The sequence below is a fragment of the Ranitomeya variabilis genome, unplaced genomic scaffold (assembly GCF_051348905.1).
Source record: "Ranitomeya variabilis isolate aRanVar5 unplaced genomic scaffold, aRanVar5.hap1 Scaffold_552, whole genome shotgun sequence".
NCBI classification, from domain to species: domain Eukaryota; kingdom Metazoa; phylum Chordata; class Amphibia; order Anura; family Dendrobatidae; genus Ranitomeya; species Ranitomeya variabilis.
In genome coordinates, this window is record NW_027508188.1 from 84398 (window position 1) to 105946 (window position 21549).

Here is a 21549-nt window from a genome sequence, read left to right on the forward strand (position 1 = left end):
TCAGAAATGGTTTGCCACTTGGGCCGCACCAAGGCCTACAACCGACACCAACTGTGGAGACGTAGCAAAAGATTGCCGCAGGGAAGACATTTCCAGAAACTCTGGATGCTCTGTCGATGACAGTTCTGCGGTGTGCATGTGTTCAAGCTGTGCGCAACGCGTTTTGAATCTGCATAACCACACCCTCCATCCCCGTGAAGGTTCCGTGTGACAAAGCAAGCTCCATTTCCAGCTCCCTGTTCCAAAAATCCATTTAATATATGGTCCCCAAATAGGGGACGTATCAGATATTAAACTAATAAGAACAGACACTACGCTTGATCTTGAGCCATTTGGCCGAGAAGAGATGATCAGAAATGGTTTGCCACTTGGGCCGCACCAAGGCCTACAACCGACATCCACTGTGAGACGTAGCAAAAGATTGCCGCAGGGAAGACATTTCCAGAAACTCTGGATGCTCTATCGATGACAGTTCTGCGGTGTGCATGTGTTCAAGCTGTGCGCAACGCGTTTTGAATCTGCATAACCACACCCTCCATCCCCGTGAAGGTTCCGTGCGACAAAGAAAGCTCCATTTCCAGCTCCCTGTTCCAAAAATCCATTTAATATATGGTCCCCAAATAGGGGACGTATCAGATATTAAACTAATAAGAACAGACACTACACTTGATCTTGAGCCATTTGGCCGAGAAGAGATGATCAGAAATGGTTTGCCACTTGGGCCGCACCAAGGCCTACAACCGACACCCACTGTGGAGACGTAGCAAAAGATTGCTGCAGGGAAGACATTTCCAGAAACTCTGGATGCTCTGTCGATGACAGTTCTGCGGTGTGCATGTGTTCAAGCTGTGCGCAACGCGTTTTGAATCTGCATAACCACACCCTTCATCCCCGTGAAGGTTCCGTGTGACAAAGCAAGCTCCATTTCCAGCTCCCTGTTCCAAAAATCCATTTAATGTATGGTCCCCAAATAGGGGACGTATCAGATATTAAACTAATAAGAACAGACACTACGCTTGATCTTGAGCCATTTGGCCGAGAAGAGATGATCAGAAATGGTTTGCCACTTGGGCCGCACCAAGGCCTACAACCGACATCCACTGTGGAGACGTAGCAAAAGATTGCCGCAGGGAAGACATTTCCAGAAACTCTGGATGCTCTGTCGATGACAGTTCTGCGGTGTGCATGTGTTCAAGCTGTGCGCAACGCGTTTTGAATCTGCATAACCACACCCTCCATCCCCGTGAAGGTTCCGTGTGACAAAGCAAGCTCCATTTCCAGCTCCCAGTTCCAAAAATCCGTTTAATATATGGTCCCCAAATAGGGGACGTATCAGATATTAAACTAATAAGAACAGACACTACGCTTGATCTTGAGCCATTTGGCCGAGAAGAGATGATCAGAAATGGTTTGCCACTTGGGCCGCACCAAGGCCTACAACCGACACCCACTGTGGAGACGTAGCAAAAGATTGCCGCAGGAAAGACATTTTCAGAAACTCTGGATGCTCTATCGATGACAGTTCTGCGGTGTGCATGTGTTCAAGCTGTGCACAATGCGTTTTGAATCTGCATAACCACACCCTCCATCCCCGTGAAGGTTCCGTGTGACAAAGCAAGCTCCATTTCCAGCTCCCTGTTCCAAAAATCCATTTAATATATGGTCCCCAAATAGGGGACGTATCAGATATTAAACTAATAAGAACAGACACTACGCTTGATCTTGAGCCATTTGGCCGAGAAGAGATGATCAGAAATGGTTTGCCACTTGGGCCGCACCAAGGCCTACAACCGACACCAACTGTGGAGACGTAGCAAAAGATTGCCGCAGGGAAGACATTTCCAGAAACTCTGGATGCTCTGTCGATGACAGTTCTGCGGTGTGCATGTGTTCAAGCTGTGCGCAACGCGTTTTGAATCTGCATAACCACACCCTCCATCCCCGTGAAGGTTCCGTGTGACAAAGCAAGCTCCATTTCTAGCTCCCTGTTCCAAAAATCCATTTAATATATGGTCCCCAAATAGGGGACGTATCAGATATTAAACTAATAAGAACAGACACTACGCTTGATCTTGAGCCATTTGGCCGAGAAGAGATGATCAGAAATGGTTTGCCACTTGGGCCGCACCAAGGCCTACAACCGACACCCACTGTGGAGACGTAGCAAAAGATTGCCGCAGGGAAGACATTTCCAGAAACTCTGGATGCTCTGTCGACGACAGTTCTGCGGTGTGCATGTGTTCAAGCTGTGCGCAACGCGTTTTGAATCTGCATAACCACACCCTCCATCCCCGTGAAGGTTCCGTGTGACAAAGCAAGCTCCATTTCCAGCTCCCTGTTCCAAAAATCCATTTAATATATGGTCCCCAAATAGGGGACGTATCAGATATTAAACTAATAAGAACAGACACTACGCTTGATCTTGAGCCATTTGGCCGAGAAGAGATGATCAGAAATGGTTTGCCACTTGGGCCGCACCAAGGCCTACAACCGACACCCACTGTGGAGACGTAGCAAAAGATTGCCGCAGGGAAGACATTTCCAGAAACTCTGGATGCTCTGTCGATGACAGTTCTGCGGTGTGCATGTGTTCAAGCTGTGCGCAACGCATTTTGAATCTGCATAACCACACCCTCCATCCCCGTGAAGGTTCCGTGTGACAAAGCAAGCTCCATTTCCAGCTCCCTGTTCCAAAAATCCATTTAATATATGGTCCCCAAATAGGGGACGTATCAGATATTAAACTAATAGGAAAAGACACTACGCTTGATCTTGAGCCATTTGGCCGAGAAGAGATGATCAGAAATGGTTTGCCACTTGGGCCGCACCAAGGCCTACAACCGACACCAACTGTGGAGACGTAGCAAAAGATTGCCGCAGGGAAGACATTTCCAGAAACTCTGGATGCTCTGTCGATGACAGTTCTGCGGTGTGCATGTGTTCAAGCTGTGCGCAACGCGTTTTGAATCTGCATAACCACACCCTCCATCCCCGTGAAGGTTCCGTGTGACAAAGCAAGCTCCATTTCCAGCTCCCTGTTCCAAAAATCCATTTAATATATGGTCCCCAAATAGGGGACGTATCAGATATTAAACTAATAAGAACAGACACTACGCTTGATCTTGAGCCATTTGGCCGAGAAGAGATGATCAGAAATGGTTTGCCACTTGGGCCGCACCAAGGCCTACAACCGACATCCACTGTGAGACGTAGCAAAAGATTGCCGCAGGGAAGACATTTCCAGAAACTCTGGATGCTCTATCGATGACAGTTCTGCGGTGTGCATGTATTCAAGCTGTGCGCAATGCGTTTTGAATCTGCATAACCACACCCTCCATCCCCGTGAAGGTTCCGTGCGACAAAGCAAGCTCCATTTCCAGCTCCCTGTTCCAAAAATCCATTTAATATATGGTCCCCAAATAGGGGACGTATCAGATATTAAACTAATAAGAACAGACACTACACTTGATCTTGAGCCATTTGGCCGAGAAGAGATGATCAGAAATGGTTTGCCACTTGGGCCGCACCAAGGCCTACAACCGACACCCACTGTGGAGACGTAGCAAAAGATTGCTGCAGGGAAGACATTTCCAGAAACTCTGGATGCTCTGTCGATGACAGCTCTGCGGTGTGCATGTGTTCAAGCTGTGCGCAACGCGTTTTGAATCTGCATAACCACACCCTTCATCCCCGTGAAGGTTCCGTGTGACAAAGCAAGCTCCATTTCCAGCTCCCTGTTCCAAAAATCCATTTAATGTATGGTCCCCAAATAGGGGACGTATCAGATATTAAACTAATAAGAACAGACACTACGCTTGATCTTGAGCCATTTGGCCGAGAAGAGATGATCAGAAATGGTTTGCCACTTGGGCCGCACCAAGGCCTACAACCGACACCCACTGTGGAGACGTAGCAAAAGATTGCCGCAGGGAAGACATTTCCAGAAACTCTGGATGCTCTGTCGATGACAGTTCTGCGGTGTGCATGTGTTCAAGCTGTGCGCAATGCATTTTGAATCTGCATAACCACACCCTCCATCCCCGTGAAGGTTCCGTGTGACAAAGCAAGCTCCATTTCCAGCTCCCTGTTCCAAAAATCCATTTAATATATGGTCCCCAAATAGGGGACGTATCAGATATTAAACTAATAAGAACAGACACTACGCTTGATCTTGAGCCATTTGGCCGAGAAGAGATGATCAGAAATGGTTTGCCACTTGGGCCGCACCAAGGCCTACAACCGACACCAACTGTGGAGACGTAGCAAAAGATTGCCGCAGGGAAGACATTTCCAGAAACTCTGGATGCTCTGTCGATGACAGTTCTGCGGTGTGCATGTGTTCAAGCTGTGCGCAACGCGTTTTGAATCTGCATAACCACACCCTCCATCCCCGTGAAGGTTCCGTGTGACAAAGCAAGCTCCATTTCCAGCTCCCTGTTCCAAAAATCCATTTAATATATGGTCCCCAAATAGGGGACGTATCAGATATTAAACTAATAAGAACAGACACTACGCTTGATCTTGAGCCATTTGGCCGAGAAGAGATGATCAGAAATGGTTTGCCACTTGGGCCGCACCAAGGCCTACAACCGACATCCACTGTGAGACGTAGCAAAAGATTGCCGCAGGGAAGACATTTCCAGAAACTCTGGATGCTCTATCGATGACAGTTCTGCGGTGTGCATGTGTTCAAGCTGTGCGCAACGCGTTTTGAATCTGCATAACCACACCCTCCATCCCCGTGAAGGTTCCGTGCGACAAAGAAAGCTCCATTTCCAGCTCCCTGTTCCAAAAATCCATTTAATATATGGTCCCCAAATAGGGGACGTATCAGATATTAAACTAATAAGAACAGACACTACACTTGATCTTGAGCCATTTGGCCGAGAAGAGATGATCAGAAATGGTTTGCCACTTGGGCCGCACCAAGGCCTACAACCGACACCCACTGTGGAGACGTAGCAAAAGATTGCTGCAGGGAAGACATTTCCAGAAACTCTGGATGCTCTGTCGATGACAGTTCTGCGGTGTGCATGTGTTCAAGCTGTGCGCAACGCGTTTTGAATCTGCATAACCACACCCTTCATCCCCGTGAAGGTTCCGTGTGACAAAGCAAGCTCCATTTCCAGCTCCCTGTTCCAAAAATCCATTTAATGTATGGTCCCCAAATAGGGGACGTATCAGATATTAAACTAATAAGAACAGACACTACGCTTGATCTTGAGCCATTTGGCCGAGAAGAGATGATCAGAAATGGTTTGCCACTTGGGCCGCACCAAGGCCTACAACCGACATCCACTGTGGAGACGTAGCAAAAGATTGCCGCAGGGAAGACATTTCCAGAAACTCTGGATGCTCTGTCGATGACAGTTCTGCGGTGTGCATGTGTTCAAGCTGTGCGCAACGCGTTTTGAATCTGCATAACCACACCCTCCATCCCCGTGAAGGTTCCGTGTGACAAAGCAAGCTCCATTTCCAGCTCCCAGTTCCAAAAATCCGTTTAATATATGGTCCCCAAATAGGGGACGTATCAGATATTAAACTAATAAGAACAGACACTACGCTTGATCTTGAGCCATTTGGCCGAGAAGAGATGATCAGAAATGGTTTGCCACTTGGGCCGCACCAAGGCCTACAACCGACACCCACTGTGGAGACGTAGCAAAAGATTGCCGCAGGAAAGACATTTTCAGAAACTCTGGATGCTCTATCGATGACAGTTCTGCGGTGTGCATGTGTTCAAGCTGTGCACAATGCGTTTTGAATCTGCATAACCACACCCTCCATCCCCGTGAAGGTTCCGTGTGACAAAGCAAGCTCCATTTCCAGCTCCCTGTTCCAAAAATCCATTTAATATATGGTCCCCAAATAGGGGACGTATCAGATATTAAACTAATAAGAACAGACACTACGCTTGATCTTGAGCCATTTGGCCGAGAAGAGATGATCAGAAATGGTTTGCCACTTGGGCCGCACCAAGGCCTACAACCGACACCAACTGTGGAGACGTAGCAAAAGATTGCCGCAGGGAAGACATTTCCAGAAACTCTGGATGCTCTGTCGATGACAGTTCTGCGGTGTGCATGTGTTCAAGCTGTGCGCAACGCGTTTTGAATCTGCATAACCACACCCTCCATCCCCGTGAAGGTTCCGTGTGACAAAGCAAGCTCCATTTCTAGCTCCCTGTTCCAAAAATCCATTTAATATATGGTCCCCAAATAGGGGACGTATCAGATATTAAACTAATAAGAACAGACACTACGCTTGATCTTGAGCCATTTGGCCGAGAAGAGATGATCAGAAATGGTTTGCCACTTGGGCCGCACCAAGGCCTACAACCGACACCCACTGTGGAGACGTAGCAAAAGATTGCCGCAGGGAAGACATTTCCAGAAACTCTGGATGCTCTGTCGACGACAGTTCTGCGGTGTGCATGTGTTCAAGCTGTGCGCAACGCGTTTTGAATCTGCATAACCACACCCTCCATCCCCGTGAAGGTTCCGTGTGACAAAGCAAGCTCCATTTCCAGCTCCCTGTTCCAAAAATCCATTTAATATATTGTCCCCAAATAGGGGACGTATCAGATATTAAACTAATAAGAACAGACACTACGCTTGATCTTGAGCCATTTGGCCAGGAAGAGATGATCAGAAATGGTTTGCCACTTGGGCCGCACCAAGGCCTACAACCGACACCCACTGTGGAGACGTAGCAAAAGATTGCCGCAGGGAAGACATTTCCAGAAACTCTGGATGATCTGTCAATGATAGTTCTGCGGTGTGCATGTGTTCAAGCTGTGCGCAACGCGTTTTGAATCTGCATAACCACACCCTCCATCCCCGTGAAGGTTCCGTGTGACAAAGCAAGCTCCATTTCCAGCTCCCTGTTCCAAAAATCCATTTAATATATGGTCCCCAAATAGGGGATGTATCAGATATTAAACTAATAAGAACAGACACTACGCTTGATCTTGAGCCATTTGGCCGAGAAGAGATGATCAGAAATGGTTTGCCACTTGGGCCGCACCAAGGCCTACAACCGACACCCACTGTGGAGACGTAGCAAAAGATTGCCGCAGGGAAGACATTTCCAGAAACTCTGGATGATCTGTCGATGACAGTTCTGCGGTGTGCATGTGTTCAAGCTGTGCGCAACGCGTTTTGAATCTGCATAACCACACCCTCCACCCCCGTGAAGGTTCCGTGCGACAAAGCAAGCTCCATTTCCAGCTCCCTGTTCCAAAAATCCATTTAATATATGGTCCCCAAATAGGGGACGTATCAGTTATTAAACTAATAAGAACAGACACTACGCTTGATCTTGAGCCATTTGGCCGAGAAGAGATGATCAGAAATGGTTTGCCACTTGGGCCGCACCAAGGCCTGCAACCGACACTTACTGTGGAGACGTAGCAAAAGATAGCCGCAGGGAAGACATTTCCAGAAACTCTGGATGCTCTGTCGATGACAGTTCTGCGGTGTGCGTGTGTTCAAGCTGTGCGCAACGCATTTTGAATCTGCATAACCACACCCTCCATCCCCGTGAAGGTTCCATGTGACAAAGCAAGCTCCATTTCCAGCTCCCTGTTCCAAAAATCCATTTAATATATGGTCCCCAAATAGGGGACGTATCAGATATTAAACTAATAAGAACAGACACTACGCTTGATCTTGAGCCATTTGGCCGAGAAGAGATGATCAGAAATGGTTTGCCACTTGGGCCGCACCAAGGCCTACAACCGACACCAACTGTGGAGACGTAGCAAAAGATTGCCGCAGGGAAGACATTTCCAGAAACTCTGGATGCTCTGTCGATGACAGTTCTGCGGTGTGCATGTGTTCAAGCTGTGCGCAACGCGTTTTGAATCTGCATAACCACACCCTCCATCCCCGTGAAGGTTCCGTGTGACAAAGCAAGCTCCATTTCCAGCTCCCTGTTCCAAAAATCCATTTAATATATGGTCCCCAAATAGGGGACGTATCAGATATTAAACTAATAAGAACAGACACTACGCTTGATCTTGAGCCATTTGGCCGAGAAGAGATGATCAGAAATGGTTTGCCACTTGGGCCGCACCAAGGCCTACAACCGACATCCACTGTGAGACGTAGCAAAAGATTGCCGCAGGGAAGACATTTCCAGAAACTCTGGATGCTCTATCGATGACAGTTCTGCGGTGTGCATGTGTTCAAGCTGTGCGCAACGCGTTTTGAATCTGCATAACCACACCCTCCATCCCCGTGAAGGTTCCGTGCGACAAAGCAAGCTCCATTTCCAGCTCCCTGTTCCAAAAATCCATTTAATATATGGTCCCCAAATAGGGGACGTATCAGATATTAAACTAATAAGAACAGACACTACACTTGATCTTGAGCCATTTGGCCGAGAAGAGATGATCAGAAATGGTTTGCCACTTGGGCCGCACCAAGGCCTACAACCGACACCCACTGTGGAGACGTAGCAAAAGATTGCCGCAGGGAAGACATTTCCAGAAACTCTGGATGCTCTGTCGATGACAGTTCTGCGGTGTGCATGTGTTCAAGCTGTGCGCAACGCGTTTTGAATCTGCATAACCACACCCTTCATCCCCGTGAAGGTTCCGTTTGACAAAGCAAGCTCCATTTCCAGCTCCCTGTTCCAAAAATCCATTTAATGTATGGTCCCCAAATAGGGGACGTATCAGATATTAAACTAATAAGAACAGACACTACGCTTGATCTTGAGCCATTTGGCCGAGAAGAGATGATCAGAAATGGTTTGCCACTTGGGCCGCACCAAGGCCTACAACCGACACCCACTGTGGAGACGTAGCAAAAGATTGCCGCAGGGAAGACATTTCCAGAAACTCTGGATGCTCTGTCGATGACAGTTCTGCGGTGTGCATGTGTACAAGCTGTGCGCAACGCATTTTGAATCTGCATAACCACACCCTCCATCCCCGTGAAGGTTCCGTGTGACAAAGCAAGCTCCATTTCCAGCTCCCTGTTCCAAAAATCCATTTAATATATGGTCCCCAAATAGGGGACGTATCAGATATTAAACTAATAAGAACAGACACTACGCTTGATCTTGAGCCATTTGGCCGAGAAGAGATGATCAGAAATGGTTTGCCACTTGGGCCGCACCAAGGCCTACAACCGACACCAACTGTGGAGACGTAGCAAAAGATTGCCGCAGGGAAGACATTTCCAGAAACTCTGGATGCTCTGTCGATGACAGTTCTGCGGTGTGCATGTGTTCAAGCTGTGCGCAACGCGTTTTGAATCTGCATAACCACACCCTCCATCCCCGTGAAGGTTCCGTGTGACAAAGCCAGCTCCATTTCCAGCTCCCTGTTCCAAAAATCCATTTAATATATGGTCCCCAAATAGGGGACGTATCAGATATTAAACTAATAAGAACAGACACTACGCTTGATCTTGAGCCATTTGGCCGAGAAGAGATGATCAGAAATGGTTTGCCACTTGGGCCGCACCAAGGCCTACAACCGACATCCACTGTGAGATGTAGCAAAAGATTGCCGCAGGGAAGACATTTCCAGAAACTCTGGATGCTCTATCGATGACAGTTCTGCGGTGTGCATGTGTTCAAGCTGTGCGCAACGCGTTTTGAATCTGCATAACCACACCCTCCATCCCCGTGAAGGTTCCGTGCGACAAAGCAAGCTCCATTTCCAGCTCCCTGTTCCAAAAATCCATTTAATATATGGTCCCCAAATAGGGGACGTATCAGATATTAAACTAATAAGAACAGACACTACACTTGATCTTGAGCCATTTGGCCGAGAAGAGATGATCAGAAATGGTTTGCCACTTGGGCCGCACCAAGGCCTACAACCGACACCCACTGTGGAGACGTAGCAAAAGATTGCCGCAGGAAAGACATTTCCAGAAACTCTGGATGCTCTATCGATGACAGTTCTGCGGTGTGCATGTGTTCAAGCTGTGCACAATGCGTTTTGAATCTGCATAACCACACCCTCCATCCCCGTGAAGGTTCCGTGTGACAAAGCAAGCTCCATTTCCAGCTCCCTGTTCCAAAAATCCATTTAATATATGGTCCCCAAATAAGGGACGTATCAGATATTAAACTAATAAGAACAGACACTACGCTTCATCTTGAGCCATTTGGCCGAGAAGAGATGATCAAAAATGGTTTGCCACTTGGGCCGCACCAAGGCCTACAACCGACACCCACTGTGGAGACGTAGCAAAAGATTGCCGCAGGGAAGACATTTCCAGAAACTCTGGATGCTCTGTCGACGACAGTTCTGCGGTGTGCATGTGTTCAAGCTGTGCGCAACGCGTTTTGAATCTGCATAACCACACCCTCCATCCCCGTGAAGGTTCCGGGTGACAAAGCAAGCTCCATTTCCAGCTCCCTGTTCCAAAAATCCATTTAATATATTGTCCCCAAATAGGGGACGTATCAGATATTAAACTAATAAGAACAGACACTACGCTTGATCTTGAGCCATTTGGCCAGGAAGAGATGATCAGAAATGGTTTGCCACTTGGGCCGCACCAAGGCCTACAACCGACACCCACTGTGGAGACATAGCAAAAGATTGCCGCAGGGAAGACATTTCCAGAAACTCTGGATGATCTGTCAATGATAGTTCTGCGGTGTGCATGTGTTCAAGCTGTGCGCAACGCGTTTTGAATCTGCATATCCACACCCTCCATCCCCGTGAAGGTTCCGTGTGACAAAGCAAGCTCCATTTCCAGCTCCCTGTTCCAAAAATCCATTTAATATATGGTCCCCAAATAGGGGATGTATCAGATATTAAACTAATAAGAACAGACACTACGCTTGATCTTGAGCCATTTGGCCGAGAAGAGATGATCAGAAATGGTTTGCCACTTGGGCCGCACCAAGGCCTACAACCGACACCCACTGTGGAGACGTAGCAAAAGATTGCCGCAGGGAAGACATTTCCAGAAACTCTGGATGATCTGTCGATGACAGTTCTGCGGTGTGCATGTGTTCAAGCTGTGCGCAACGCGTTTTGAATCTGCATAACCACACCCTCCACCCCCGTGAAGGTTCCGTGCGACAAAGCAAGCTCCATTTCCAGCTCCCTGTTCCAAAAATCCATTTAATATATGGTCCCCAAATAGGGGACGTATCAGCTATTAAACTAATAAGAACAGACACTACGCTTGATCTTGAGCCATTTGGCCGAGAAGAGATGATCAGAAATGGTTTGCCACTTGGGCCGCACCAAGGCCTGCAACCGACACTTACTGTGGAGACGTAGCAAAAGATAGCCGCAGGGAAGACATTTCCAGAAACTCTGGATGCTCTGTCGATGACAGTTCTGCGGTGTGCATGTGTTCAAGCTGTGCGCAACGCGTTTTGAATCTGCATAACCACACCCTCCATCCCCGTGAAGGTTCCGAGTGACAGAGCAAGCTCCATTTCCAGCTCCCTGTTCCAAAAATCCATTTAATATATGGTCCCCAAATAGGGGACGTATCAGATATTAAACTAATAAGAACAGACACTACGCTTGATCTTGAGCCATTTGGCCGAGAAGAGATGATCAGAAATGGTTTGCCACTTGGGCCGCACCAAGGCCTACAACCGACACCCACTGTGGAGACGTAGCAAAAGATTGCCGCAGGGAAGACATTTCCAGAAACTCTGGATGCTCTGTCAATGACAGTTCTGCGGTGTGCATGTGTTCAAGCTGTGCGCAACGCATTTTGAATCTGCATAACCACACCCTCCATCCCCGTGAAGGTTCCGTGTGACAAAGCAAGCTCCATTTCCAGCTCCCTGTTCCAAAAATCCATTTAATATATGGTCCCCAAATAGGGGACGTATCAGATATTAAACTAATTAGAACAGACACTACGCTTGATCTTGAGCCATTTGGCCGAGAAGAGATGATCAGAAATGGTTTGCCACTTGGGCCGCACCAAGGCCTACAACCGACACCAACTGTGGAGACGTAGCAAAAGATTGCCGCAGGGAAGACATTTCCAGAAACTCTGGATGCTCTGTCGATGACAGTTCTGCGGTGTGCATGTGTTCAAGCTGTGTGCAACGCGTTTTGAATCTGCATAACCACACCCTCCATCCCCGTGAAGGTTCCGTGTGACAAAGCAAGCTCCATTTCCAGCTCCCTGTTCCAAAAATTTATTTAATATATGGTCCCCAAATAGGGGACGTATCAGATATTAAACTAATAAGAACAGACACTATGCTTGATCTTGAGCCATTTGGCCGAGAAGAGATGATCAGAAATGGTTTGCCACTTGGGCCACACCAAGGCCTACAACCGACATCCACTGTGAGACGTAGCAAAAGATTGCCGCAGGGAAGACATTTCCAGAAACTCTGGATGCTCTATCGATGACAGTTCTGCGGTGTGCATGTGTTCAAGCTGTGCGCAACGCGTTTTGAATCTGCATAACCACACCCTCCATCCCCGTGAAGGTTCCGTGCGACAAAGCAAGCTCCATTTCCAGCTCCCTGTTCCAAAAATCCATTTAATATATGGTCCCCAAATAGGGGACGTATCAGATATTAAACTAATAAGAACAGACACTACACTTGATCTTGAGCCATTTGGCCGAGAAGAGATGATCAGAAATGGTTTGCCACTTGGGCCGCACCAAGGCCTACAACCGACACCCACTGTGGAGACTTAGCAAAAGATTGCCGCAGGGAAGACATTTCCAGAAACTCTGGATGCTCTGTCGATGACAGTTCTGCGGTGTGCATGTGTTCAAGCTGTGCGCAACGCGTTTTGAATCTGCATAACCACACCCTTCATCCCCGTGAAGGTTCCGTGTGACAAAGCAAGCTCCATTTCCAGCTCCCTGTTCCAAAAATCCATTTAATGTATGGTCCCCAAATAGGGGACGTATCAGATATTAAACTAATAAGAACAGACACTACGCTTGATCTTGAGCCATTTGGCCGAGAAGAGATGATCAGAAATGGTTTGCCACTTGGGCCGCACCAAGGCCTACAACCGACATCCACTGTGGAGACGTAGCAAAAGATTGCCGCAGGGAAGACATTTCCAGAAACTCTGGATGCTCTGTCGATGACAGTTCTGCGGTGTGCATGTGTTCAAGCTGTGCGCAACGCGTTTTGAATCTGCATAACCACACCCTCCATCCCCGTGAAGGTTCCGTGTGACAAAGCAAGCTCCATTTCCAGCTCCCTGTTCCAAAAATCCATTTAATATATGGTCCCCAAATAGGGGACGTATCAGATATTAAACTAATAAGAACAGACACTACGCTTCATCTTGAGCCATTTGGCCGAGAAGAGATGATCAAAAATGGTTTGCCACTTGGGCCGCACCAAGGCCTACAACCGACACCCACTGTGGAGACGTAGCAAAAGATTGCCGCAGGGAAGACATTTCCAGAAACTCTGGATGCTATGTCGACGACAGTTCTGCGGTGTGCATGTGTTCAAGCTGTGCGCAACGCGTTTTGAATCTGCATAACCACACCCTCCATCCCCGTGAAGGTTCCGTGTGACAAAGCAAGCTCCATTTCCAGCTCCCTGTTCCAAAAATCCATTTAATATATTGTCCCCAAATAGGGGACGTATCAGATATTAAACTAATAAGAACAGACACTACGCTTGATCTTGAGCCATTTGGCCAAGAAGAGATGATCAGAAATGGTTTGCCACTTGGGCCGCACCAAGGCCTACAACCGACACCCACTGTGGAGACGTAGCAAAAGATTGCCGCAGGGAAGACATTTCCAGAAACTCTGGATGATCTGTCAATCATAGTTCTGCGGTGTGCATGTGTTCAAGCTGTGCGCAACGCGTTTTGAATCTGCATAACCACACCCTCCATCCCCGTGAAGGTTCCGTGTGACAAAGCAAGCTCCATTTCCAGCTCCCTGTTCCAAAAATCCATTTAATATATGGTCCCCAAATAGGGGATGTATCAGATATTAAACTAATAAGAACAGACACTACGCTTGATCTTGAGCCATTTGGCCGAGAAGAGATGATCAGAAATGGTTTGCCACTTGGGCCGCACCAAGGCCTACAACCGACACCCACTGTGGAGACGTAGCAAAAGATTGCCGCAGGGAAGACATTTCCAGAAACTCTGGATGATCTGTCGATGACAGTTCTGCGGTGTGCATGTGTTCAAGCTGTGCGCAATGCGTTTTGAATCTGCATAACCACACCCTCCACCCCCGTGAAGGTTCCGTGCGACAAAGCAAGCTCCATTTCCAGCTCCCTGTTCCAAAAATCCATTTAATATATTGTCCCCAAATAGGGGACGTATCAGATATTAAACTAATAAGAACAGACACTACGCTTCATCTTGAGCCATTTGGCCGAGAAGAGATGATCAAAAATGGTTTGCCACTTGGGCCGCACCAAGGCCTACCACCGACACCCACTGTGGAGACATAGCAAAAGATTACCGCAGGGAAGACATTTCCAGAAACTCTGGATGATCTGTCGATAACAGTTCTGCGGTGTGCGTGTGTTCAAGCTGTGCACAACGCGTTTTGAATCTGCATAACCACACCCTCCATACCCATTGTTACAGCACGTGAAGGTTCCATGCGACAAAGCAAGCTCCATTTCCAGCTCCCTGTTCCAAAAGTCCATTTAATATATGGTCCCCAAATAGGGGACGTATCAGATATTAAACTGATAAGAACAGACACTACGCTTGATCTTGAGCCATTTGGCCGAGAAGCGATGATCAGAAATGGTTTGCCACTTGGGCCGCACCAAGGCCTACAACCGACACCCACTGTGGAGACATAGCAAAAGATTGCCGCAGGGAAGACATTTCCAGAAACTCTGGATGCACTGTCGATGACAGTTCTGCGGTGTGCGTGTCTTCAAGCTGTGCACAACACCTTTTGAATCTGCATAACCACACCCTCCATCCCCATTGTGACAGCACGTGAAGGTTCCGTGCGACAAAGCAAGCTCCATTTCCAGCTCCCTGTTCCAAAAATCCATTTAATATATGGTCCCAAAATAGGGGATGTATCAGATATTAAACTGATAAGAACAGACACTATGCTTGATCTTGAGCCATTTGGCCGAGAAGCGATGATCAGAAATGGTTTGTGTTGTGAATTTGGTTTCTGGGCTCCCCGGTGGTTTCTGGTGGTACTGCACTTGTGTACTTCATCTCCTCTGTTCACCTGTTTCCATCAGGATGTGGGAGTTTTCTATTTAACCTTGCTCCTCAGTCATTTCTATGCCGGCCAACAATGTTACCAGAAGCCTTTCTGTTGCATGTTCCTGCTCCTAGACTACTATCAGCTAAGTTGGACTTGTAGTCCTAAGTTTGTTTTGCATTTTTGTTCCAGTTCTCTGCGATTGATTATTTCTGAGGCTGGAAGCCCTTGTGAGCTGAAATTGCCACTCTGGTGTCATGAGTTGATATTAGAGTCTTAAAGTAATTTCAGGATGGTGTTTTGAAAGGGTTTTCAGCTGACTGTGAAGTTCCCTTTTCTGTCTTCCTACTATCTAGTAAGCGGACCTCAATTTGCTAAACCTATCTTCATACTTCGTATGTCAATTTCCTCTGAAATCACCGACAATATATGTGGGGGCTACTGTCTGCCTTTTGGGGAAAATTTCTCTAGAGGTAAGCCAGGTCTGTATTTTCCTCTGCTAGGGTCAGTCAGTTCTCCGGCTGGCGCTGGGCGTCTAGGGATAAAACATAGGCACGCTACCCGGCCACTGTTAGTTGTGCGGTAGGTTTAGCTCACAGTCAGCTCGAGTTCCCATCTTCCAAGAGCTAGTCCTTTTTGTATGCTTTACTATGTTCTCTTGCCATTGAGAACCATGACAGTTTGGCCGGCCAAGGGTTAAAATAATTGGCAGAAGAAAGGAGAGAAAAGAACTCTGCAGAGAATTTTTTTTTTTTTTCCTGAGTTTGCTCATTAGTTGATTCACTTGCATCTCTGCTTACTGCAGCCTTCGTCTCTCTCTCCTTCTAATCCTTGAATGGTTCTGATTTCACCTGATTAATATGGATCCTCAGAGTTTAGCTACAGGTTTGGATAATCTCGCTGTGAAGGTTCAAAGTTTACAGGATTTTGTTATTCATGCTCCTATATCTGAACCTAGAATTCCTTTACCTGAATTTTTCTCCGGGGATAGATCTCACTTCCAGAATTTCAAACATAATTGTAAATTATTTTTGTCTCTGAGATCTCGCTCCGCTGGAGATCCTGCACAGCAGGTCAGGATTGTAATTTCCTTGCTCCGGGGCGACCCTCAGGACTGGGCATTTGCTTTGGCACCAGGGGATCCTGCGTTGCTGAATGTGGATGCGTTTTTCCTGGCTTTGGGGTTGCTTTATGAGGAACCTCATTTAGAGATTCAGGCTGAAAAAGCCTTAATGGCCCTGTCTCAAGGGCAAGATGAGGCTGAAATATACTGCCAAAAATTTCGTAAGTGGTCTGTGCTTACTCAGTGGAATGAGTGCGCCCTGGCGGCGAATTTCAGAGAGGGTCTCTCTGATGCCATTAAGGATGTTATGGTGGGGTTCCCTGTGCCTACAGGTCTGAATGAGTCCATGACAATGGCTATTCAGATTGATCGGCGTTTGCGGGAGCGCAAACCTGTGCACCATTTGGCGGTGTCTACTGAGAAGGCGCCAGAGATTATGCAATGTGATAGAATTCTGTCCAGAAGCGAACGACAGAATTTTAGGCGAAAAAATGGGTTATGCTTCTATTGTGGTGATTCAACTCATGTTATATCAGCATGCTCTAAACGTACTAAGAAGGTTGATAAGTCTGTTTCAATTGGCACTTTACAGTCTAAGTTTATTCTATCTGTGACCCTGATTTGCTCTTTATCGTCTATTACCGCGGACGCCTATGTCGACTCTGGCGCCGCTTTGAGTCTTATGGATTGGTCCTTTGCCAAACGCTGTGGGTTTGATTTAGAGCCTCTGGAAGTTCCTATACCTCTGAAGGGTATTGACTCCACGCCATTGGCTAGTAATAAACCACAATACTGGACACAAGTAAATATGCATATTAATCCGGATCACCAGGAGATTATTCGCTTCCTTGTGTTGTATAATCTACATGATGTGTTGGTGCTTGGATTGCCATGGCTGCAATCTCATAACCCAGTCCTCGACTGGAAGGCAGTGTCTGTGTTAAGCTGGGGATGTCAGGGGACTCATGGGGACGTACCTTTGGTTTCCATTTCGTTATCTATTCCCTCTGAGATTCCGGAATTTTTATCTGATTATCGTGACGTTTTTGAGGAGCCTAAAATTGGTTCACTACCTCCGCACAGAGAGTGCGATTGTACTATAGATCTGATTCCGGGCAGTAAGTTTCCAAAGGGTCGTTTATTTAATCTATCTGTGCCTGAACATGCTGCTATGCGGGAATATATTAAGGAGTCCTTGGAAAAGGGACATATTCGTCCTTCGTCATCTCCCTTAGGAGCTGGTTTTTTCTTTGTATCTAAAAAAGATGGCTCTTTGAGGCCGTGTATTGATTATCGGCTTTTGAATAAAATCACGGTTAAATATCAGTATCCTTTGCCACTGCTTACTGATTTGTTTGCTCGAATAAAGGGGGCCAAGTGGTTCTCTAAGATTGATCTTCGTGGGGCGTATAATTTAGTGCGAATTAAGCAGGGGGATGAGTGGAAAACCGCATTTAATACGCCTGAGGGCCATTTTGAGTATTTAGTAATGCCTTTTGGTCTTTCAAATGCCCCTTCAGTCTTTCAGTCCTTTATGCATGACATTTTCCGTGAATATTTGGATACATTTTTGATTGTGTATCTGGATGATATTTTGATTTTTTCGGAGGACTGGGACTCTCATGTCCAACAGGTCAGGAGGGTTTTTCAGGTTTTGCGCTCTAATTCCTTGTGTGTAAAGGGTTCTAAGTGCGTTTTTGGGGTTCAAAAGATTTCGTTTTTGGGGTACATTTTTTCCCCCTCTTCCATTGAGATGGACCCTGTCAAGGTTCAGGCTATTTGTGATTGGACGCAACCCTCTTCTCTTAAGAGCCTTCAGAAGTTTTTGGGCTTTGCTAATTTTTATCGTCGATTTATAACTGGTTTTTCTGATGTCGCTAAACCGTTGACTGATTTGACTAAGAAGGGTGCTGATGTTGCTGAGTGGTCCCCTGCTGCTGTGGAGGCCTTTCGGGAGCTTAAGCGCCGCTTTTCTTCCGCCCCTGTATTGCGTCAGCCTGATGTTACTCTTCCTTTTCAGGTTGAGGTCGACGCTTCAGAAATCGGAGCTGGGGCGGTTTTGTCACAGAAAAGTTCCGACTGCTCCGTGATGAGACCTTGTGCGTTCTTTTCTCGTAAGTTTTCGCCCGCTGAGCGAAATTATGATATTGGTAATCGGGAGCTCTTGGCTATGAAGTGGGCTTTTGAGGAGTGGCGTCATTGGCTTGAGGGGGCTAGACATCAGGTGGTGGTATTGACCGACCACAAGAATTTGATTTATCTTGAGTCCGCCAGGCGCCTGAATCCTAGACAGGCGCGCTGGTCGTTATTTTTCTCTCGGTTTAATTTTGTGGTTTCTTATCTACCGGGTTCTAAAAATGTGAAGGCGGATGCCCTTTCTAGGAGTTTTGAGCCTGATTCCCCTGGTAATTCTGAACCTACAGGTATCCTTAAGGATGGAGTGATATTATCTGCTGTTTCCCCAGATTTGCGACGGGTCTTGCAGGAGTTTCAGGCGGATAGACCTGATCGTTGCCCGCCTGGTAGATTGTTTGTTCCTGATGATTGGACCAGTAGAGTCATCTCGGAGGTCCATTCTTCTGCGTTAGCAGGTCATCCTGGAATCTTTGGTACCAGGGATTTGGTGGCTAGGTCCTTCTGGTGGCCTTCCCTGTCGCGAGATGTGCGAGATTTTGTGCAGTCTTGTGATGTTTGTGCTCGGGCCAAGCCTTGTTGTTCTCGGGCTAGTGGATTGTTGTTATCCTTGCCTATTCCGAAGAGGCCTTGGACTCACATCTCCATGGATTTTATTTCTGATCTCCCTGTTTCTCAGAAGATGTCTGTCATCTGGGTGGTGTGTGACCGTTTCTCTAAGATGGTCCATTTGGTTCCCTTGCCTAAATTGCCTTCTTCATCCGAGCTGGTTTCTCTGTTTTTTCAAAATGTGGTGCGCTTGCATGGTATTCCGGAGAATATCGTTTCTGACAGGGGAACCCAATTCGTGTCTAGATTTTGGCGAGCGTTCTGTGCTAGGATGGGCATTGATTTGTCTTTTTCGTCTGCTTTCCACCCTCAGACTAATGGCCAGACCGAGAGAACTAATCAGACCTTGGAGACTTATTTGAGGTGTTTTGTGTCTGCGGATCAGGATGATTGGGTTGCCTTTTTGCCCTTGGCGGAGTTTGCCCTCAATAATCGGGCTAGTTCTGCCACCTTGGTTTCTCCTTTCTTCTGTAATTCGGGGTTTCATCCTCGTTTCTCTTCCGGTCAGGTGGAGTCTTCGGATTGTCCTGGAGTGGATGCTGTGGTGGAGAGGTTGCATCAGATTTGGGGGCATGTGGTGGACAATTTGAAGTTGTCCCAGGAGAAGACTCAGCATTTTGCCAACCGCCGTCGTCGTGTTGGTCCTCGTCTTTGTGTTGGGGACTTGGTGTGGTTATCTTCTCGTTTTGTCCCTATGAAGGTTTCTTCTCCTAAGTTTAAGCCTCGGTTCATCGGCCCGTACAAGATATTGGAGATTCTTAACCCTGTGTCCTTTCGTTTGGACCTCCCTGCATCTTTTTCTATTCATAATGTCTTCCATCGGTCATTGTTGCGCAGGTATGAGGTACCGGTTGTGCCTTCCGTTGAGCCTCCTGCTCCGGTGTTGGTTGAGGGTGAGTTGGAGTACGTTGTCGAGAAGATCTTGGACTCCCGTGTTTCCAGACAGAGACTTCAGTATCTGGTCAAGTGGAAGGGCTACGGTCAGGAGGATAACTCTTGGGTGACAGCCTCTGATGTTCATGCCTCCGATTTGGTCCGTGCCTTTCATAGGGCTCATCCTGATCGCCCTGGTGGTTCTGGTGAGGGTTCGGTGCCCCCTCCTTGAGGGGGGGGTACTGTTGTGAATTTGGTTTCTGGGCTCCCCCGGTGGTTTCTGGTGGTACTGCACTTGTGTGCTTCATCTCCTCTGTTCACCTGTTTCCATCAGGATGTGGGAGTTTTCTATTTAACCCTGCTCCTCAGTCATTTCTATGCTGGCCAACAATGTTACCAGAAGCCTTTCTGTTGCATGTTCCTGCTCCTAGACTACTATCAGCTAAGTTGGACTTGTAGTCCTAAGTTTGTTTTGCATTTTTGTTCCAGTTCTCTGCGATTGATTATTTCTGAGGCTGGAAGCCCTTGTGAGCTGAAATTGCCACTCTGGTGTCATGAGTTGATATTAGAGTCTTAAAGTAATTTCAGGATGGTGTTTTGAAAGGGTTTTCAGCTGACTGTGAAGTTCCCTTTTCTGTCTTCCTACTATCTAGTAAGCGGACCTCAATTTGCTAAACCTATCTTCATACTTCGTATGTCAATTTCCTCTGAAATCACCGACAATATATGTGGGGGCTACTGTCTGCCTTTTGGGGAAAATTTCTCTAGAGGTAAGCCAGGTCTGTATTTTCCTCTGCTAGGGTCAGTCAGTTCTCCGGCTGGCGCTGGGCGTCTAGGGATAAAACGTAGGCACGCTACCCGGCCACTGTTAGTTGTGCGGTAGGTTTAGCTCACAGTCAGCTCGAGTTCCCATCTTCCAAGAGCTAGTCCTTTTTGTATGCTTTACTATGTTCTCTTGCCATTGAGAACCATGACAGGTTTGCCACTTGGGCCACACCAAGGCCTACAACCGACACCCACTGTGGAGACATAGCAAAAGATTGCCGCAGGGAAGACATTTCCAGAAACTCTGGATGCACTGTCGATTACAGTTCTGCGGTGTGCGTGTGTTCAAGCTGTGCACAACGCGTTTTGAATCTCCATAACCACACCCTCCATCCCCATTGTGACAGCACGTGAAGGTTCCGTGCGACAAAGCAAGCTCCATTTCCAGCTCCCTGTTCCAAAAATCCATTTAATATATGGTCCCCAAATAGGGGATGTATCAGATATTAAACTGATAAGAACAGACACTACGCTTGATCTTGAGCCATTTGGCCGAGAAGCGATGATCAGAAATGGTTTGCCACTTTGGCCGCACCAAGGCCTACAACCGACACCCACTGTGGAGACATAGCAAAAGATTGCCGCAGGGAAGACATTTCCAGAAACTCTGGATGCACTGTCGATGACAGTTCTGCGGTGTGCGTGTGTTCAAGCTGTGCACAACGCGTTTTGAATCTCCATAACCACACCCTCCATCCCCATTGTGACAGCACGTGAAGGTTCCGTGCGACAAAGCAAGCTCCATTTCCAGCTCCCTGTTCCAAAAATCCATTTAACCCCTTCATGACCCAGCCTATTTTGGCCTTAATGACCTTGCCGTTTTTTTAAATTCTGACCAGTGTCCCTTTATGAGGTAATAACTCAGGAACGCTTCAACGGATCCTAGCGATTCTGAGATTGTTTTTTCGT

The 21549-nt window shown here is 47.3% G+C and overlaps 3 non-coding genes and 41 pseudogenes across 3 annotated transcripts; all 44 read right to left on the minus strand.

Moving 5' to 3' along the window:
- Positions 1-174: 174 nt before the first annotated feature.
- Positions 175-348, minus strand: LOC143790871 (U2 spliceosomal RNA; annotated as a pseudogene).
- Positions 349-523: 175 nt separating this feature from the next.
- Positions 524-697, minus strand: LOC143790945 (U2 spliceosomal RNA; annotated as a pseudogene).
- A 198-nt stretch (positions 698-895) lies between these two features.
- On the minus strand, positions 896-1047 carry LOC143790978 (U2 spliceosomal RNA; annotated as a pseudogene).
- Positions 1048-1223: 176 nt separating this feature from the next.
- Positions 1224-1397, minus strand: LOC143790907 (U2 spliceosomal RNA; annotated as a pseudogene).
- Positions 1398-1573: 176 nt separating this feature from the next.
- On the minus strand, positions 1574-1747 carry LOC143790872 (U2 spliceosomal RNA; annotated as a pseudogene).
- A 176-nt stretch (positions 1748-1923) lies between these two features.
- LOC143790820 (U2 spliceosomal RNA) lies at positions 1924-2097 on the minus strand (annotated as a pseudogene).
- A 176-nt stretch (positions 2098-2273) lies between these two features.
- On the minus strand, positions 2274-2447 carry LOC143790873 (U2 spliceosomal RNA; annotated as a pseudogene).
- Positions 2448-2623: 176 nt separating this feature from the next.
- Positions 2624-2797, minus strand: LOC143791206 (U2 spliceosomal RNA; annotated as a pseudogene).
- Positions 2798-2973: 176 nt separating this feature from the next.
- LOC143790874 (U2 spliceosomal RNA) lies at positions 2974-3147 on the minus strand (annotated as a pseudogene).
- A 175-nt stretch (positions 3148-3322) lies between these two features.
- Positions 3323-3496, minus strand: LOC143790853 (U2 spliceosomal RNA; annotated as a pseudogene).
- A 198-nt stretch (positions 3497-3694) lies between these two features.
- LOC143790979 (U2 spliceosomal RNA) lies at positions 3695-3846 on the minus strand (annotated as a pseudogene).
- Positions 3847-4022: 176 nt separating this feature from the next.
- LOC143790876 (U2 spliceosomal RNA) lies at positions 4023-4196 on the minus strand (annotated as a pseudogene).
- A 176-nt stretch (positions 4197-4372) lies between these two features.
- Positions 4373-4546, minus strand: LOC143790877 (U2 spliceosomal RNA; annotated as a pseudogene).
- A 175-nt stretch (positions 4547-4721) lies between these two features.
- On the minus strand, positions 4722-4895 carry LOC143790947 (U2 spliceosomal RNA; annotated as a pseudogene).
- A 198-nt stretch (positions 4896-5093) lies between these two features.
- LOC143790981 (U2 spliceosomal RNA) lies at positions 5094-5245 on the minus strand (annotated as a pseudogene).
- Positions 5246-5421: 176 nt separating this feature from the next.
- LOC143790908 (U2 spliceosomal RNA) lies at positions 5422-5595 on the minus strand (annotated as a pseudogene).
- Positions 5596-5771: 176 nt separating this feature from the next.
- On the minus strand, positions 5772-5945 carry LOC143790878 (U2 spliceosomal RNA; annotated as a pseudogene).
- Positions 5946-6121: 176 nt separating this feature from the next.
- LOC143790821 (U2 spliceosomal RNA) lies at positions 6122-6295 on the minus strand (annotated as a pseudogene).
- A 176-nt stretch (positions 6296-6471) lies between these two features.
- On the minus strand, positions 6472-6645 carry LOC143791044 (U2 spliceosomal RNA; annotated as a pseudogene).
- A 176-nt stretch (positions 6646-6821) lies between these two features.
- Positions 6822-6995, minus strand: LOC143791034 (U2 spliceosomal RNA; annotated as a pseudogene).
- A 176-nt stretch (positions 6996-7171) lies between these two features.
- LOC143791151 (U2 spliceosomal RNA) lies at positions 7172-7345 on the minus strand (annotated as a pseudogene).
- Positions 7346-7543: 198 nt separating this feature from the next.
- On the minus strand, positions 7544-7695 carry LOC143790944 (U2 spliceosomal RNA; annotated as a pseudogene).
- Positions 7696-7871: 176 nt separating this feature from the next.
- Positions 7872-8045, minus strand: LOC143790879 (U2 spliceosomal RNA; annotated as a pseudogene).
- A 175-nt stretch (positions 8046-8220) lies between these two features.
- On the minus strand, positions 8221-8394 carry LOC143790864 (U2 spliceosomal RNA; annotated as a pseudogene).
- A 175-nt stretch (positions 8395-8569) lies between these two features.
- LOC143790984 (U2 spliceosomal RNA) lies at positions 8570-8744 on the minus strand (annotated as a pseudogene).
- A 176-nt stretch (positions 8745-8920) lies between these two features.
- LOC143790880 (U2 spliceosomal RNA) lies at positions 8921-9094 on the minus strand (annotated as a pseudogene).
- Positions 9095-9292: 198 nt separating this feature from the next.
- Positions 9293-9444, minus strand: LOC143791048 (U2 spliceosomal RNA; annotated as a pseudogene).
- Positions 9445-9619: 175 nt separating this feature from the next.
- LOC143790875 (U2 spliceosomal RNA) lies at positions 9620-9793 on the minus strand (annotated as a pseudogene).
- Positions 9794-9969: 176 nt separating this feature from the next.
- On the minus strand, positions 9970-10143 carry LOC143791173 (U2 spliceosomal RNA; annotated as a pseudogene).
- Positions 10144-10318: 175 nt separating this feature from the next.
- On the minus strand, positions 10319-10493 carry LOC143790965 (U2 spliceosomal RNA; annotated as a pseudogene).
- Positions 10494-10691: 198 nt separating this feature from the next.
- On the minus strand, positions 10692-10843 carry LOC143791043 (U2 spliceosomal RNA; annotated as a pseudogene).
- A 176-nt stretch (positions 10844-11019) lies between these two features.
- LOC143791162 (U2 spliceosomal RNA) lies at positions 11020-11193 on the minus strand (annotated as a pseudogene).
- A 176-nt stretch (positions 11194-11369) lies between these two features.
- On the minus strand, positions 11370-11543 carry LOC143791020 (U2 spliceosomal RNA; annotated as a pseudogene).
- Positions 11544-11719: 176 nt separating this feature from the next.
- LOC143791142 (U2 spliceosomal RNA) lies at positions 11720-11893 on the minus strand (annotated as a pseudogene).
- A 176-nt stretch (positions 11894-12069) lies between these two features.
- On the minus strand, positions 12070-12243 carry LOC143790998 (U2 spliceosomal RNA; annotated as a pseudogene).
- A 175-nt stretch (positions 12244-12418) lies between these two features.
- Positions 12419-12592, minus strand: LOC143790886 (U2 spliceosomal RNA; annotated as a pseudogene).
- A 198-nt stretch (positions 12593-12790) lies between these two features.
- LOC143790982 (U2 spliceosomal RNA) lies at positions 12791-12942 on the minus strand (annotated as a pseudogene).
- Positions 12943-13118: 176 nt separating this feature from the next.
- Positions 13119-13292, minus strand: LOC143791124 (U2 spliceosomal RNA; annotated as a pseudogene).
- Positions 13293-13468: 176 nt separating this feature from the next.
- Positions 13469-13642, minus strand: LOC143791247 (U2 spliceosomal RNA; annotated as a pseudogene).
- A 176-nt stretch (positions 13643-13818) lies between these two features.
- Positions 13819-13992, minus strand: LOC143791035 (U2 spliceosomal RNA; annotated as a pseudogene).
- Positions 13993-14168: 176 nt separating this feature from the next.
- LOC143790970 (U2 spliceosomal RNA) lies at positions 14169-14342 on the minus strand (annotated as a pseudogene).
- A 174-nt stretch (positions 14343-14516) lies between these two features.
- On the minus strand, positions 14517-14705 carry LOC143790968 (U2 spliceosomal RNA). Its single transcript, XR_013219873.1, has one exon. It is a non-coding gene; the product is annotated as a U2 spliceosomal RNA (small nuclear RNA).
- Positions 14706-14881: 176 nt separating this feature from the next.
- LOC143791119 (U2 spliceosomal RNA) lies at positions 14882-15068 on the minus strand. The gene has a single exon (XR_013219887.1). It is a non-coding gene; the product is annotated as a U2 spliceosomal RNA (small nuclear RNA).
- Positions 15069-20957: 5889 nt separating this feature from the next.
- LOC143791002 (U2 spliceosomal RNA) lies at positions 20958-21144 on the minus strand. The gene has a single exon (XR_013219880.1). It is a non-coding gene; the product is annotated as a U2 spliceosomal RNA (small nuclear RNA).
- Between the last annotated feature and the right edge of the window lie 405 nt (positions 21145-21549).